This window comes from Cupressus sempervirens, chromosome 11, assembly GCF_028749045.1.
Source record: "Cupressus sempervirens isolate cs-2001-9-10 chromosome 11, ASM2874904v1, whole genome shotgun sequence".
Lineage (NCBI taxonomy): Eukaryota > Viridiplantae > Streptophyta > Pinopsida > Cupressales > Cupressaceae > Cupressus > Cupressus sempervirens.
In genome coordinates, this window is record NC_143128.1 from 388,936,948 (window position 1) to 388,954,167 (window position 17,220).

Consider the following 17,220-nt stretch of genomic DNA (forward strand, 5'->3'; position numbering starts at 1 on the left):
CATAATTACTTTTTCTATTTAATTAAATAATCTTTAATTAATTAGAGACACTTTTCTTATTTAATTAAATACCTTCATTTAATTAATTAGGAATGGCTTCTCATTTAATTAAATAACTTTGTTTAATTAATTAGAAGTAAGTACTTCATTTAATTAAATAATATTGTTTAATTTTTTCAAAATTCTTTTCAAAACTAGTTAACTCAAGTCCACCGTGGTTAGATCTGGTCAAATTTTGGTCAAACTTGATCTCTGCATATGTGAATATGAGCAAATGTGAGTATGAATTCCAGCAACAATTCGATGCAAATTCTCATTCAACCTTTCAAAATGAAGAGATGAGGATCTCTTAAATAGACTTTCTTGGAATTCATCAACGGTTGAGATCAATTTCAATGAGCAGTCAGGATTAAAGGTGAAGTTCAGTCATAAAGGGAGATTTCCCAATTAAAGGGAGTTAACAAATTTAATTTGAGTAAAATAAGGAGTTAACTGATTCAATTTGAGTAGAAAAAAGAGTTAACTAATTTAACTCATTTTTTATCAATAGTGAACTAGAAATTTCCCTTTTTGAACTGAAGAGAGATTTTGTTGAGATATTTAATTAATAAAATGAGATATGCTCTCATAATTACTTTTTCTATTTAATTAAATAATCTTTAATTAATTAGAGACACTTTTCTTATTTAATTAAATAACTTCATTTAATTAATTAGGAATGGCTTATCATTTAATTAAATAACTTTGTTTAATTAATTAGAAGTAAGTACTCCATTTCATTAAATAATTTCATTTAATTATTTCAAAATTCTTTTCAAAACTAGTCAACTCAAATCAACTGTGGTTAAATTTGGTCAACTTTTGGTCAAATTTTATCTCTGCGTATCTGAATATGAGCAAATGTGAGTATGAATTCCAGCAACAATTCGATGCAAATTCTCATTCAACCTTTCAAAATGAAGAGATGTGGGTCTCTTAAATATACTTTCCTATAATTCATCAATGTTTGAGATCAATTTCAATCAACGGTCAGGATTAAAGGTGAAGTTCAGTCATAAAGGGAGATTTCCAAATTAAAGGGAGTTAACAGATTTAATTTGAGTAAAATAAGGAGTTAACTGATTCAATTTGAGTAGAAAAAGGAGTTAACTGATTTAACTCAATTTTGATCAATAGTGAACTGGAAATTTCCCTTTTTGAACTGAAGAGAGATTTTGGTGAGATATTTATTTTAATAAAATGAGATATGCTGTCATAATTACTTTTTCTATTTAATTAAATAATCATTAATTAATTAGAGACATTTTCTTAGTTAATTAAATAACTTTATTTAATGAATTAGGAATGGCTTCTCATTTAATTAAATAACTTTGTTTAATTAATTAGAAGTAAGTACTCCATTTAATTAAATAATTTCGTTTGATTATTTCAAAATTCTTTTCGAAACTAGTCAATTCAAGTCAACTGTGGTTAAATTTGGTCAAGTTTTGGTCAAACTAGATCTTTGCGTATGTGAATATGAGAAAATGTGAGTATGAATTCTAGCAACAATTCGATGCAAATTCTTATTCAACCTTTCAAAATGAAGAGATGAGGGTCTCTAAAATATAATTTCTTAGAATTCATCAACGGTTGAGAACGATTTCAATCAACGATCAAGATTAAAGGTGAAGTTCAGTCATAAAAGGGGATTTCCAAATTAAAGAGAGTTAACAGATTTAATTTGAGTAAAATAAGGAGTTAACTGATTCAATTTGAGTAGAAAAAGGAGTTAACTGATTTAACTCATTTTTTATCAATAGTGAACTGGAAATTTCCCTTTTTGAATTGAAGAGAGGTTTTGTTGAGATATTTAATTTAATAAAATGAGATATGCTCTCATAATTACTTTTTCTATTTAATTAAATAATCTTTAATTAATTAGAGACACTTTTCTTATTTAATTAAATAACTTCATTTAATTAATTAGGAATGGCTTCTCATTTAAATAAATAACTTTGTTTAATTAATTAGAAGTACTCCATTTAATTAAATAATTTTATTTAATTATTTCAAAATTCTTTTTGAAACTAGTCAACTCATGTCAAGCATGGTTAAATCTGGTTAACATTTGGTCAAACTTCATATTTGCATATGTGAATATGAGCAAATGTGAGTATGAATTCCAGCAATAGTTCGATGCAAATTCTCATTCAACCTTTCAAAATGAAGAGATGAGGGTCTCTTAAATAGACTTTTCTGGAATTCATCAATAGTTGAGATCGATTTCAATCAACAGTCAGGATTAAAGGTGAAGTTCAGTCATAAAGGGAGATTTCCAAATTAAAGGGAGTTAACAGATTTCATTTGAGTAAAATAAGCAGTTAACTGGTTTAACTCATTTTTTATCAATAGTGAACTAGAAATTTTCGTTTTTGAACTGAAGAGAGATTTTGTCGAGAGATTTAATTTAATAAAATGAGATATGCTCTCATAATTACTTTTTCTATCTAATTAAATAATCTTTAATTAATTAGAGACACTTTTCTTACTTTATTAAATATCTTCATTTAATTAATTAAGAATGGCTTCTCATTTAATTAAATAACTTTTTTTAATTAATTAGAAGTAAGTACTCCATTTAATTAAATAATTTCTTTTAATTATTTTAAAATTCTTTTCGAAACTAGTCAACTCAAGTCAATCGTGGTTAAATTTGGTCAACTTTTGGTCAAACTTGATCTTTGCATATGTGAATATGAGCAAATGTGAGTATGAATTTCAGCAACAATTCGATGCAAATTCTCATTCAATCTTTCAAAATGAAGAGATGAGGGTCTCTTAAATAGACTTTCCTGGAATTCATCAGTGGTTGAGATAAATTTCAATCAATGGTCAGGATTAAAAGTGAAGTTCAGTCATAAAGGGAGATTTCCAAATTAAAGGGAGTTAACAAATTTAATTTGAGTAAAATAAGGAGTTAACTGATTCAATTTGAATAGAAAAAGGAGTTAACTGATTTAACTCATTTTTTATCAATGGTGAACTGGAAATTTCCCTTTTTGAACTGAAGAGAGATTTTGTTGAGATTTTTAATTTAATAAAATGAGATATGCTCTCATAATTACTTTTTCTATTTAATTAAATATTCTTTAATTAATTAGAGACACTTTTCTTATTTAATTAAATAACTTCATTTAATTAATTAGGAATGGCTTCTCATTTAATTAAATAACTTTGTTTAATTAATTAGAATAAGTACTCCATTTAATTAAATAATTTTTTTTAATTATTTCAAAATTCTTTTCGAAACTAGTCAACTCAAGTCAACTGTGGTTAAATCTAGTCAACTTTTGGTCAAACTTGATCTGTGCGTATGTGAATATGAGCAAATGTGAGTATGAATTCCAGCAACAATTCGATGCAAATTCTCATTCAACCTTTCAAAATGAAGAGATGAGGGTCTCTTAAATAGACTTTCTTGGAATTCATCAATGGTTGAGATCGATTTCAATCAACGGTCAGGATTAAAGGTGAAGTTCAGTCATAAAGGGAGATTTCCAAACTAAAGGGAGTTAACAGATTTAATTTGAGTAAAATAAGGAGTTAACTATTTCAATTTGAGTAGAAGAAGGAGTTAACTGATCTAACTCATTTTTGATCAATAGTGAACTGGAAATTTTCCTTTTTGAACTGAAGAGAGATTTTGTTGAGATATTTAATTTAATAAAATGAGATATGCTCTCATAATTACTTTTTCTATTTAATTAAATAATATTTAATTAATTAGAGACACTTTTCTTATTTAATTAAATAACTTCATTTAATTAATTAGGAATTACTTCTCATTTAATTAAATAACTTTGTTTAATTAATTAGAAGTAACTACTCCATTTAATTAAATAACTTCATTTAATTATTTCAAAATTCTTTTCGAAACTAGTCAACTCAAGTCAATCGCGGTTATATCTGGTCAACTTTTGGTCAAATTTGATCTTTGCGTATGTGAATATGAGCAAATGTGAGTATGAATTCCAACAACAATTCGATGCAAATTCTCATTCAACCTTTCAAAATGAAGAGAGGAGGGTCTCTTAAATAGACTTTCCTGGAATTCATAAATGGTTGAGATCGATTTCAATCAACAGTCAAGATTAAAGGTGAAGTTCAGTCATAAAGGGAGATTTCCAAATTAAAGTGTGTTAACAAATTTAATTTGAGTAAAATAAGGAGTTAACTGATTCAATTTGAGTAGAAAAAGGAGTTAAATGATTTAACTCATTTTTTATCAATAGTCACTAATACATTATGGGTCAATTTGAGATGTTAATTTGCGATGGCAAGAAAAGATAATGTGGTTTTGGCTTTTTTTTTTTAATTTTAGCCCGATGGCATCACAATTGCAACGGCAGGCGTCGCAATTGTGATAGCAGTGGGATATAAGAGAAAAAAAAAAAGCCAAAAACCCTCATTTGAATGAAATTGCACAACACAGGCCAGTTTTTCTGAAAGGCGCATGCGGGAGATCACTTCAGCAAGGTGTAAGGTGAACTTGAGGTGCATTGAGAGGGTCGGGCAGAGACGCGCATCGGCAATTTGAATGAGCAGATTGTTTACATATTTTGAATGCGTGAGATCTCCATTCACAGGTGAGTCCCAATGACTCAAAATGATGGTGATGGATTCCAAAAATATCCCTGACCCAGATTTTTATGCAATGCTCTAGAGTCAAAAACATATATGAATTTTTTGTGTCATGTGGCATGCTTGCATATACCATTTTTCAGTCTTCTCACATTCACAATGCCTCCATATCTGATTCGTTCAATATTTCCATTCCTCAACTCAATGTATTAGGCATCAAAGAGAGATTGTGTCATTGCATTTAATGTATCTATCCATTATGGGCAATTCCTAGTGCATCTTGTTGAACTTAGATAAGATCGAGTGTTTGGTGTTGTAGGTCACCGCTCGATGATGTCTTCACCAACACCTCTTTATCCATTCATCTATTGAGGCCCTTCAAATCTCTAATTATCTTCTAGTACATATATTCACAATTGTATTCAAGTTCTTGATCTTCATGAGAACCAATAGAGTGAGGCTCGGGTACATGATGCTCATCACCAACTTGGCATACAAAGCATGAATTTTGACTCCAATCAGCCCTCTGAACTCTCTTTCAATGTGCATTGAATTAAACCAATGGTTTCCTTATACCCATAGAAATCCATCACGTTCATTGAGGCCAAATTTTCTCTTTATTTGTTTAGATAACTTTCCATAGATTAGGATTTCATTAGATATAGAAGTAAATGTATTCTCGTGAGAGCATATTCACTTACATTTGGATTCTTGATATACTAAGCTAATTGTGAATTCCTGCTTCATGTGTGAGGAACTTTGAAATTTTAATGGTGCATCCTTGATAATATGGTTAACTCATTTGCAAAAAGATGCAGCCTTCAGGATTACTTTTAAAATTGTCTTTCCAACCCTTACCAATTTTGTCTCTTCAGAGACTTCACAGTAACATGATACTTAGATGCCTTCAAGTATCCCCACCTGAAGGCACAACAACACAAATTTCCTGCTATGTGGCAAGCTGAGGCTCTTTTGTTTCATTGTAGATCTTCTGCTTGCACGGAGGTCTCTCCCCATCATTGGACACACTTGATAACATTCAAGCTTTGGATCGCATACAGGAAGTGCATCTATACACATAAGTATAAACTTCTTCTTTTCCTGCAACACATATAACAACAATTTTAAGTGCTTGCAAGCTGGTATATACTTATGAATAAATATTACATCCTGATTTAAATGTATGAAAATAATTTTCATTCCTTTTAAGCTTCATTCATCTCGAGGTGCAATTCACAAACTCAAGAATAGTGGCTTTTTTTCTTTAGGATACCTTTAGGGGAAGAGTATGTGAATGCCCCCTCGTGTCTAGAGTCCAGTTTAGAGGAGATGGCTATTTACACTGCTAAGGTTTGTTGAATCTAATTCTAAATAACATTGCTTCCTATTGTTGAATCTAATCTAATGTATATTTTAACTAGACTTGTAGCTTATATGTTTTGAAATTTTTGTTAGGCCTTGTAGTTTGTATAATTTGATTGCTGGAGAGCTTCTACAACTAAGCAAGAAGGCCATTGCACGAGTTATAGCTGCGCGCTCGGGTATGAAAATTGTTTTTTTTTTATTCTAATGTATATTTTAACTAGACTTTTAGCTTATATGTTTTGAAATTTCTTTTAGTGGCTTAATGTTGTAAGGTCTCTTGAAATAAGACCTTCAGGCGGTTGGTCAAAGTTTTACAAATAATCTTAGGAATAAAGTCAAAGAAAGTATTTTTAAAATATTAAAGTATTTAGCTAGGTCTAAGAAGATTTGTATACTTTCGACATTTTTGCTTTGTTTGTGAAAGTTGTAGACCGAAGTTTTCGTAGCCCAATTTTTGCTTCCTGCAAAGAACGATCATGTTAGATAATATAAGTGAAGAACAAAACAGGGAGACAATCGGTAGATTGTGGTCTAACTTGAAAAGAAAAGGTGATGGAAAATGTTATTGTCCTTGCAATATTTGTAAGGGCTTACACCGTAGAATACTGCTAATCAAAATAGTTAAGAGACATTGTAGGGAGAATGGTCACATTGAAAGGGGGCATGACTATCATCCATTGGTAAGTCATTCATTATATCATTTTAACAATTTATATACATATGAAATCACTTGATGATCATGGTTTATTTATGTTAATCAATTTTATATAGGTTGATCTTCTTAGGGAAGTACATGATATGAACCACAACAATCCAAAGAATATGGTTTTCGAAGTGGAGGAACATGGAGGTGCAAATATTCAAGGTGAAGATAATGATCCCATGGAAGATGACAATCATGCGCCAGAAAACACAATTGAAGAGGATGGTATAAATACATTGATCCACGACACATCTAGTCCAAGTGTATCTGATCATGATGATGATGATAGCCTCGATGTACCTCTACTTCAGAAGGCATACGAGCCCCTATACAAAGACTCCCAAACAACTCTTCTCTCTGTTGTATTGTTGTTGTTGAACTTGAAGGTTATGAATGGTTTATCCAACATAACAATGTCACGTATGTTAAGGTATGTCATATATGTCTTTATAGTTAAAAAAGGGTGAATAATGTACCACTAATATTGTTTATATTAACAACTAATATTTTTTTTTGTAGATTGATAGGCAATTTTTTGTTACCATCATCAAATATTCTACCTCGCTCATATCGAGAATTAACTACTATTATGAAAGATATTGGAATGGAGTATGAAGCAATACATGCTTGTCCCAATGATCATATTATATATTATAAAGAACATGAATTTGCAACACAATGCCCTGTATGTCATATGAGTAGATATTGAAGAGATCGACTAACAAAAAATGTGCCTCAAAAGGTTCTTCATTACATCCCCATTATTCGACGGATGCGACAATTATTCAGGTGTAGTAGCTTGGCTCAATTTATGGATTATCATGCACGCAATAGAAGTCAAGATGACATTATTCGAATCCCTGGGGATGGTTTGGCATTTATGAACATAGAGGAAAAGTGGCAACACTTCAAAGAAGAACCTTGTAATATCAGGCTTTCATTGGCAGCAGACGGTGTCAATCCATTTGGAGAGATGAGATCTGTTTACTCAGTGTGGCCTGTTTTTGTTATCAACAATAACATTCCTCAGTGGATGTCAATAAAGAGGGAGCACATTATGCTGGCAATTATTGTTCCAGGTATCTTATCATTTGATAGTTATTAATTTACACGTACTTACAAATCTTGCAATAAAATAGTCACAATAACTATGTAATGTTACTGTTCATTCAAGTAGGTAAATATCAAGTAAAAGATATGAATGTATATCTTGAGCCTCTTATCAACGAGTTGGTGGAGTTATGGAATGGTGTCACTATGTATGACGTGTCTAGACCAATACAACAAAGACAATTTCAATTCCATGCAATACTTGCATGGACAATACATGATGCCCCAGGGCTAACACATTTTTGTGGTATGTTATAGTGAATTCAAGTTGCGCACAATAATTCTAATTATAAAAATCAACATATTTAATAATCCAATTACATCATTATCTTGTAGGTCTTCAAACAAAGGGAAAATTTGCATGTCCAGTTTGTGGTCCAAAGATGAAATCTCGTCATTCAAAAAGTTTAGGAAAGCAGGTGTTTGATGAGTGTAGACACTTCCTCCATAGGAATCATAAGTATCGAAGTATGGAAAAACATCTTTTCAATGGGAAAGAAGAGACTACATCAAAGCCACAAAGAATGACACCTCGCCTATGGAAGTTGGAATATAATAGAATTAATCGTCGAGGTAATGTCGTTCCACCTAATGGTTTATGTTTGTAATTTATATATTTCTATTGTGATTTTTGTTGACTAATTGTGTAATTGATGATTGTGAAGGTCGTCAAGGCAATACTGACAACCTTCCAAAGGGACTAAAAAGCTATCCCAGACAATTTAGTAGGTTTCCCTACCATGAGCACTTACAAATTGTGCATTTTTTTGATACTATGCATATTGGAAAGAATATAACAGAGACATTGTGGAAAATATTGGATGGAAGGCGTGACAAAGAAAAAATTGTCAAAATTTGTAATGACATACATGAATCCAATCATATTGCATTGAAAAATTTCATTCACTCAAATAGCAACAGAGATCAAATTAATATAAGTGCCCTTCCATGGTTATTAACAGAGCAGCAAAGTGATGCCATAAAAGAAGTCATACGAAAAATTCGATTTCCCATAGGATTTGCTGCGAACATAAACAATCTCATATCAAAAAAAAGTGAATTTGGGCCAGGGCTCAAAATGCATGATTGGCATACTTTCGTCAAGGTAAGTTATGTTCTTCTGTATTTACAATATATTCATAAACTACGTGAATTGTTTGTTATATTATGTTAGAAAACAATGAAATGATTGGTTTATAATTACTGCAGTACGTGCTTCCTCTATCTCTCCCAGAGCACTTCAACAATAACATCAAACAAGTGATATACGATCTTGGAAAATATATGAGGTAAGCAGTAATATCTATTCAATTTGTTGTATATATTTATTATATTCGTGATTTGTTTTTCTTGCTATGTAATCTATTGTATATTATTTTGTAAAGTCTCATATCTATATATTTTTTGTGACTTGAATCTCTTAATGTAGGTGGTTGTCATCTAAAGAAATCCATAAAGAAGATATAAACTATTGGAAGAGAAGAATTCCTCATTTACTGTGTGAAATGCAAAAGTGTCTACCTCCAACTTTTTTCAATGCACAGGAACACTACCTCATACACCTAGTTGAGGAGATTGAATTGTGTGGACCTGTACACACTAGGTCAATGTGGATGGTTGAGAGGCATTTGAAATCTTTGAAGGCTTTGGTTCGACAAAGAGCACATCCTGAGGGTTCTATGGTAGAGGGATATATGGTATACCAGACTATGGTGTACATTCCTAAATATCTTCCTAAGTTTGCATCAAATATCCATGTAGATCACATTTGGGATTTCGAGCCTTTTAAAAAATTAGAAGGGGAGTATTTGATGGGGAAAGGTACATTGAGGAAAGTGAGAGGTAATAAATTATAAGATGTTATTGTAATAAATTATTTCTTAATCTTCAAAATAAATTGGTTGTAAGTTGTCTATTTTTTTTTTGTACAGGTGCTCGAGAGTGGGATGCACTACATTTGTATATTGCAAACAATCTTGATTGGACGACGGTATGGATTGAACGATGTCAACATTCTGGTCGCACATTAACATGGGAAGGTGTATCTTCATTGGTTAAAGAAGATCATCGTAATGGAGATTCCAATGTTACGCAAAGAGAAATAGATTTAGCATGTGGTTCAAGAGATTTCTAGGTACATACAAATTTATTAATCACCCGTATGTTTATCAACTCACGATACAATAATTTTGATATGTTTCACATATTATTGCAGGTTAAACACCACAAGGCTATGTTCTGTAATGGTTAGAAATTTTGCGTCAAAGTGTTGGATGACACGAAGAAAACTTGTGATTTAGGAATAACTACAGCCTTTCAGGTGACTAATATTTCATCTAGAAACGACTTACATCCTCAAGAGTCTGAAAATCGATACTATGGAATTTTGGATGAGATAATTGAGTGTGACTTTAGTTCCTTCAAATTAGTACTCTTCGTTGTCAAATGGTACAGCCTATGACTTAATCCAAATGATCCTGATAGAACTGTTATTGAACATGATAATGGATTTACAATGGTTAATACAAGGTTGTTTGAGCCAGTTGGGGATGAGCCTTATGTTCTTCCAAGCCAATGTGAGCAGGTATTTTACTCAGAGGTTCCACATAAACTGGGTTGGTCATTTGTTGCTAGATATGAACCGAGAGGAAGGCCAATAAAGTATAATGCGATGGAAGAAGAAGATACCGAAGAAGTAGAAGATGATGTAGATGGTGATCACGATCAACAGTTATTGGATGATGTTCCTGACACAAATTTTCATGAAGAAGAAGAAGAAGATGATGACGATGATGCTGCTACTGATGATGATGATGAAGATGATGTTGATGTTGATGATGATGTTGATGATGATGACGACAACGACAACGACGACGACGATGATGGTGAGGAGGATGATGACGACGACGACAATGATGATGATGACGACGATGACGATGATGATGATGATGATGATGATGACGAGGATGATGATGATGGAATTTAGAGGTATGCCATCAATCCTTAATCTATTTAATATTCATTTCTTGCTAGAAATATATTTGTCTTATATATATGGTTACATAGTTTATTCATTATCTATTTAAAAGCTACAAGTTTCAACTACAAATAGAATATTGCTAATCCATTTTAAAATTATTATAATGGGTTTTGGAAGAAATTACAGTTATCTTAATTAATATAAAATATCTAACTGAATTTCAAAATGTTATGCAAGTGGCTTTAGTCTAGGTGTTTCCTCCACCTCCACACACATCAAACAACTTCAAATAGCATGTCCCCAAGGTGACTAAGCCCTCAACTCATCAACTGATACAAAAACCCAGTTTTGGCCCTTCACTAGGCCTACTTCCCTAGTAGGCTTATAATGTGAGCCTGATTTAAGTGTTTTATTGCATACCTTTTAATGTTTTTAATTTTTATGTGATGCTAATGATGGATGTTATTATGATTAAGATGTGATTATGCTCACGATAATTGAATTACATTTGCAGGAAATTGAACCCCTTTCAGGAGCATCCCACACAGTCTCATGGATCGATAGGTATAAGTCAATACTCCTTATAAACAGCCTATTTAATACACTTATCAATAGTAAGATTGATGTCTTCTAAGATCTCTCGCATTTTCAGGTACCAGCGAATAGGTATTTGTCAGAAGTGTCTTCCTCGAGTGAGGGAAATATAGGAATAGAAGAGGAAAGTGAGACATGCAGTTTATCTAGAACAGGGAGATTAACTAGAGGTCAAAGGACTAGAAGGAAATTCAATAAACACATGAAATTTTTCCTTGCTCAAGGGGGGTCATGTTCTTATGATGATGAGATGGAAGGCGAAATTGAGGTGCCCTTGAGGTACCAACATCTACAGAAACATTGGGTACCCAAGGAACTTCCTCCAATAAACACTGATTTTTGTGTTAACGAGAGGATATATCGCATAGCACCATCATCACTACATGGTTTGGGCCTATTTTCTATGGACGACATAAAGGTGTCTTACAACAAAGTTTCTGAATTGATGGAGTATGTTGGACCATGTTACGATTACAAAAGTTGGAAGCATATTGTTAAATATAAAAAAAGTATGCGTAGGTATGCCCTCTCGGAAAATTATATACAACAACAAGACAACAATCAAAGTAAAAGTGTGGCTATATACATTGATGGAAGGCCAAAAGCAACAGGGAATATTGTGGTTTTTATAAATAGTACACGACCTGGGTCAACTATAAAGCAACCCAATTGCATATTTGAGGTGCGCGAGAGAAATTGTGTATTCATCTGTGCGATAAAATCAATACGTGCAGGGGAAGAGCTTCTTATTGATTACAATTTGAACCGCATAGATACAAATGAGGCTACTATCATGGGGGTGGTACATACTATTAAACCAACTTCTAATCAATGACTCCAACATACCATTTAGTCAATAAATTTTTGGCTAACATTTTTATACTTCATCTTTGACACAGGGGCACAATATGGAGCAACCGCCCGGAGGGGATGCTGACGATGCTCCCAGCTCATCTACACATGAGCAGGTAAAACTCATTTGTAATTGTGCAAACTAGATAGAAGCAAAACTTTATTTTTTTAATGTTGTTTTCTTTATTGTTTTGGAGTAATTTTGATAATACTAATACTATTGTTGTCACAGAGGGCTAGTGGTTGGAGGGAGGGAAAGGAACCTGCAGTCCCTCAGCAGGCCCCCCCCCCCCCCCCCCCCCCCCCCCCCCCCCCCCCGAGGAGGACCCTTTCTATATCGATTTAGCAGAGACTGATGACCCAATCGGTTCGATTAAAATTAATTTAAAGAAAATTAGCAAAGAAATTCTACGTTTGGCAACCATTAAGCCTATGACTCAACAAATAAAAGATAGGGCATCTGAATTGCTGCACACCTCTAAGTCCTTAAAAGTAAGTATTAATGAAATTTTTAATTATAACAAGAGTTCAATAATGGTTTTTATGTTATGCTCTTTTATGGCATTAATTAAAATATGGATGCATTGTCTTTATAGATTTTTTTGCTTGATTTCGAGCCCCGTTCCCATGATGAGGGTGCTGCAAATGGTTTAGGTAGATCGCATGTTCCATTCGCCACTTCTGTTTTCCATTGAATATATATAGGAATGATCATAATCATTGACAATACATGCTCGAACAATCCTTTTTTTTAATGCTCTAACAATCTTTTCCATGCTAGTCCACGCGTTCTATATTTATGCATGCTCTAACAATTTTATTCTTCAGCTTCACATCAATTGAATCCTATGATGATGCCGCCTCCATCCAGGACAATCACAAATCTCTTTCTAACTGTTGAGTCAAATACACACAGCTTACATGCATCGACTGTTGCACCATCTACTGGTACACAAATCCCTCTTTTTCTCTCTTATGACAGCAACAAACAGTTTCTTTTTTACAACTTTATAACATCAATTATCATTTGTTCTTTTATACTTCGATTGTGACAAAGACTTATGAAACTTATGAAACTTTTTGCAATAGGACCTGCAACATCATTTCCTGGATGTTCCTATGTTCCTAGTACGGGAACGATGAAGGATGTCACATTGATCGTCAGCGACGATGAAGGCATTCCATTAAAAGTAGCCAAAGTTCTAGGTACTTTAAAGTTATTATTATTCTATAGTGATCTAATAGTAATATAGTTTTTGATTAATCTTCATCGACTAATGATCCCATGATTTTTTTATAGGGAATTATCTTTTTTGGAGAAAACTTGGTGATGAGTGTTTGCGAATATTTGGGCCCACCATGCGTACCTGGTAGAACATCATATCCTAACTAAAACCCCAAACCACTATTTTGATTTCATATCATTGCTATAATAGTTTTCCTTTTCGTCCATTTCTTGAACTATATTAAAGGTAGCTTCACTTCATTTATGAGTCTAACATGTTTTTTTTTACTTAAAAGGTGGAATCAGCAACGCAAACCATTGAAGGATGATCTTATAGAGAGCATGACCCAACTCTTTGGACCTTGTGCATTCGAGAGAAACAAGCTCCTTGAAAAAGTTGGTTTATGTTTGAAGTATATTAGGGACCAGTACAGAAAAAATTTACCAGATAACCCCAGGTACGAGCGTCCGCCCTATGTTCCTGAGGCTGAGTGGTAGGCTCTAATTTTGGATGGAAAGTATAAAGCTGACAAGAAAAATAATATTACACCAGTGGAGAGTACATCAAGGTATGTGATACTGTTGAGAATCTAATTATGTACTAATTAACCTCCATATTTATACTATCTAACATATTTCAAACTTTTCATAGATTGCCTGACACATCAAAGGCAACAAAGGCAAGACTAGAAAAGCACGGGACACACAAGCTCGGCTCTGGTGGTTTTTCGAAACTTCAAGCAAGAGTTGTAAGTATTAGTAAATGAAAAATTGTATCAAATTTTTTATATAATGTGAAGGGAAATGCTAGGACTCCCTTATTTAGCTCATCAATTATAAATAGGTCAATAGAATATAATAACAGTAGTGGATTTTCATATTCAATATAAACAATTCAACAATTGAAGTCAAGACTCTGCAATCTATATTAGTGAAGAAAACTTGTGATTCACTAATATGACATTATTTAAAATCTCACCCTTGACTGAATTTTCCTCCAATAGTTGAGAATAAAGGCAGTGATTGAAAGAATGAGGGAATGCAGCAACACTTGCAGCCATTTTTGTTTCCAAAGAGCTGAACTAACTCTTACCCAACTTAAGAATTTGGAGAAAATATGTTGGTACAAGAAAAGCATACAAAAATGCAACATTTATATAGTAGATTGCTCCATCAAAACTGGTCGATTTTTGTCCTATTATATTGTGATGGATATAGATGATTTGCTGTTGATATTTTAACTACCCTCCATTGGTTGATGAAACAATGCAAGTAAAATTCACCATACCATGCAAAAATGCAGGGCTCAGAGTTCAAGAGATGCCTCACAGAAGACGATAAGAGAATTGGCTTCCAACAAGGCTATAGAGCCATGGCTGAACGACTACGAGCTGAAATTAGTGTGGAAGGTTCTAATACTAATGCATCTCAGCCACAGGTAAATAAGCTAAATGAAATTTATTTCAAATTGAATACTTTACCAATTAGTCTGTTTGATGTTAAGTTCCAATATAAAGTGAGTATATTTGTTTTAAGCAAGCAATGATAACAATGCATAGGATGTTGGAATGCAGCCTGACAATCCTTCTACACAATCTGTGGATGTCGAAGGTTCGCATGATGTGCATCCCAGTGGTGGAGGTATACATTTTCTATTAAATTTTTTATATGTAATTGCAATTGGTGTTTGGATTAACGTAACATTTTGTATAACAGCTGTAGAGGATCGAGGGGTCGATGTTCATGACCGTGTTGACGTTGAGTCCAGACAAAATGATGTGGTCAGATCAGGTAAAGAGATACAATTATGTTATTTAAAATAATTAAATACTTGTAACAATTATAATAAATTATTTTTAATTTAACTCTTTTATTTGTTATTGCAGAGGACCCCCCTTTGCAACAGCATAGGAATTTGAGATCATCAAGAACAGAGAACAGAACAACTGATGAGGGGGGAATTGATGATGACACTGATGCTCCTCTTAGAGGTTATATAGAAAAAAGAAATAGAAAGGAAAAAAAGAAATGCTTGTCACTACATACCTTAATTGATAATGACTGTATTTTATGTCTTAATGAATTTAATTATGTGCTAATGAATGTTCATGAATTATGTGTTAATGTAGAATATCGATGAATGTTGCATGTTAACGAATCTAATGTGTTAATGAATGTTATCGTGTGATATTGATTGAATGTTACATTTTATTAATGGTTGAAAGAATGAATGAATGTTAGATGTTAACGGGGAATGTAGAGTGATGTTAGGGGGAGGGGGGTGGGGCCAAATGAGCTTCCACCTTCACGTGGTTGGCCCTGTTTAGTAGAGAATATTAAACTATTCTTGAAACAAAGTGAAGCTCAATAAGATGTAAGTGAAGCTCAAATTGGCACAAATAGGGAGTCTATATGATGTAAGGGGTCATTTGAAGTCCTATGGTGTCCTAGGAAGAGTTATGGGTGGATGGTAGTGTTTACATGATGTAATAGGCTATTAAAGCCCCTAAATGATGTAAAATGCACTCAAAGTGCAAGATCCGTTATTTCCCAGTCCTTCCCCAATATCAAATGCTTTAATTTTGATCTCCCTGAAGTCATCTCGGATAATGAAAAAGAATTCACTGAATCACTGGATAAAAAAATGTAGCATGGCCTTTCTAGCAAAGATGTTAATTTTAGAGATCTAGTGCAATGCCTGACAGATGTTGTCATTCCAACATGTAGAGGTACAGCTGGAAGCTGAGCATTGCTCATCTACAAACATTGCAAAAGAAATCAATTCAACTAAGAGATCCACTTGCCATGAAGTGATGAAGTTGATTTTGAAAAAACCTAAGGAATTGGCAGTCAAGTACAAAGATTGCCCCCTTCCATTATCTACCCACCTTGACACTTCTGAGGACAAGGTTAGAGAGTATCTTTTTTTTTTTGTCTTTGTCATTTAGACTTTTACATAGACATTTCTTTGAAAGCTCATTAAAAAAATTATTGAAATTATTCACTCAAGAATAGACATGAATTACAAGTATTATTTCGCATGGAAATACTTGCCTTAGAGATTGTTGGGAGCATTGAAGAGAAAACAAAGAATAAATTAATAAAAGAAATTTGCAAACTTCTAGAAAACGTCCAATTTACTTTGCCAGGAGGAATATTTGGTGGCGAAAACCTAAATGAGTTTGCAAACAGAGTTATTGCATCCAGGTAACTGTCTAACTTATTAATAGATTGTGTCTACTATGTTTTAATATCTGAAAACACTTAAATTTATCATATGTTCATATAAGCCATGCCCTTCTTCGCAGGTATATTAACCGACTGGACATGGTGATTAGAAAAGTATATAAGGATATGGAATTTTATGTATATGATGATTCAGGGGATATCTTCAATTCTATGTCCAATGAGGATAAAGATGCTGATATGCAAAAAAATGAGTCTGATGTATTGGCTTCTTCTCAAAATAATGTCATGGCTACTAATGGTGGGAAAGGGAGAAATGTAGGCTAGATAGGATAGTTATATCATCAGATGTTTTCCTCGTATGATGATCAACATTCTCTAAAATTGCCACAAGCTAAAAGGGTTTCAAGAAAGCATAAGGGCAATGATTATGAACGTAGACTTAAGAAAGTCAAAGAAAACAGGGAGTGTGCACATAGATTTGAACATTTCACAAGTAGAGCTTGAGATTTACAATCTGTGTGGGCATCAAAACATGCTAGCCATATGATCAGGAAGCAATCTAATAGCCAAGTAAATCAA

At 33.0% G+C, this 17,220-nt stretch overlaps 1 long non-coding RNA gene across 1 annotated transcript; it reads left to right on the forward strand.

The window, feature by feature from the left end:
- The first annotated feature begins 15,023 nt into the window (after positions 1–15,023).
- On the forward strand, positions 15,024–15,424 carry LOC149529666 (uncharacterized). Its single transcript, XR_016358670.1, has 3 exons — positions 15,024–15,093; positions 15,169–15,243; positions 15,339–15,424. It is a non-coding gene; the product is annotated as an uncharacterized LOC149529666 (long non-coding RNA).
- Positions 15,425–17,220: the final 1,796 nt, after the last annotated feature.